We start from the raw sequence: 2,266 nt of genomic DNA on the forward strand, positions 1-2,266 counted from the left end.
CATAATTTTCTTTCAAAACCATTATTATTTTTCCTTTCACATTTAGAGCAATGATCTTTATGGTAGTTATTTTTGTGCGTATTAAAAGTTAGGCATCAAAATTAGTTTTTCTGTATGGTTATACAATTGACCCAGCATATAGTTTTTGAAAAGACCATCTTTCCCTCATTGCTCTGCATTACATTATTTGATTCAAAACAAATATTTATATATTTGTCTGCTTCTGGAATATTCTGTTTCATTAGTCTTTTTGTCTGTCTTTGCACTGATACCATCCTGTCTTAATTGCTTAATTACTGTAGCTTTATGCTAATTCCTGACCTGTGGTAGTGTAAATCCTTTAAGTTGCACTTAGATATTTATCTTAAAGATTATCCTTGATGCTTTTGGCTCTTTGCATTTTCATATAAATATTAGAATCAGGTTGTCAACTAAAAATAACCAGCTAAGGATTTTGATTGGAACTTCTTAGAATCTCTAGATTAATTTGTGGATAATTTACTTCCTTGCAACATGAGTCTTCATAACCATGAATTTATATATCCTTCTATTTATTTAGGTGTTCTTTAATTCCTCTAAGCAATGCTTTGTATTTTTCAGTGTAAGGATATTACACATCTGTTGGGCTGATTTCTCAGTACTTGTGTTTTGATGAATTATATTGAATTACATAATTTATAAATTTTAATTTTCTTTTTTCTGTAGAAATAAAATTATTTGATATATTTATCTTGTATCAAAGTATTTTGCTAAATTTACTGTTAATTCTAATAGGCTCTAGATTTTTTTAGATTCTCTGGGTTTTGTCTTTTGCTTTCTAATGGTTTACTGTTTTTAAGTATAAGTTGATTACTTATATTTAAAATATAAATATATAAAATATAGAAATTTAATTCTATAGTCATAGTACAAAAGCAATTAAGACCTGAAAAAATTTTAAAGTTTGGATAAACAGGATAAAAATAGAATTTTTAAGTCTGAAGTCTTAAAATAGTAAAACTTGAAGTATCTGGCACTCTATTAAATGTGTTTTTTGCTGTTACTTTATAGTCTTCCATAAAACACAAGTGAAATGTTTCCAAGATATGCAGAAAGGGATTTCAAAATATATATTGTTCTGTTTCACTGGCTGATCTTTTATTTGTTCCCTGTGTGCAATTTTTGTTCACATAAGCACAGTCACTTGATGCTGGAATTTGAGGCAATCATTTTTTCTTCAGATCCTTGTTGATCTATTATACAGGAAGAGGGTCTTTATCTTTCCATGAACAGATGGTGAACAATTTGATCTGTTTGAAACCAACATTCAACTCTTGCTATAGCAAGTACTACGTGGCATTTTGCAGGATGGTAGATAACTAATCATCTTTTTGCTTTCTTGAGTCACTAAGTCTATGGTGCTGATAAAATCCTAAATTTCTGACCAACAACTACAACCAGATATTTAGATCATAAGTTCTCAGCCTGTGTCTGTGATTTTTACTCACGACAAGACATTCTGTCCTTTCAAAAGAACGGTATATGCTAGAAATAACCCCTAGTTTCTGACTGAAATTTATTTTCCCCCAATTATTTGTTTATTTTTTTCAAAGGTATGTCTGAAGAAAAGGCACAGATACAGAAGGGAACTAACTAGCATAGCCTGAAATGACCTAGGCACTGAGCTAACACATTGCAGATATATGTTGCACTTTAGCTTCACAGTTTTCAAAATGAGATTGTTGGTCCTTATTTTAAAGGTGAGAAAACAGAGGCTTGGAGATGCTGATTATGTATTTCAGGTCATTGCAATAAATGGAAATTCTGGAATTTTAACTCAGTTCTGCCTGATCCCTAAGTCCATGGACATTCTCTTTGAAGGAGCTTCACAAGTCAGTTACTGAATGTCTGTACTCGGTCAGTCTGATTCTAGAACCTGTTCTTTTAGCTGATCTCTCCACTGCCTTCATCGAAAAAGGAGTCATTTGTCCTTGTTAAGTACTGGCACAGGGCCTGGTACATAGTAGAGACTCTATGTATGTTTGTCAAGAGTGAAAAATGGAGTATGTTGGCAGTAGTGATTTCTATTTACCCAGAATACTTTGCTACTGAAACCAGAAAAAAAGTCGGAAAATGGATATTCTAAGGTTGTTTATTTCTTTTATTTTCCTGCATTTTGTCTATGTTGCTTTCTGTATGATAAAATATATGAAAGCCTAAATAGCAGCTGGACAACTTAGGAAATAAAACCAAAAAAAAAAAAAAAAAAAAAAAAAAAAAAAAAAAA

This window comes from Cebus imitator, unplaced genomic scaffold, assembly GCF_001604975.1.
Source record: "Cebus imitator isolate Cc_AM_T3 unplaced genomic scaffold, Cebus_imitator-1.0 Scaffold391, whole genome shotgun sequence".
NCBI lineage: Eukaryota > Metazoa > Chordata > Mammalia > Primates > Cebidae > Cebus > Cebus imitator.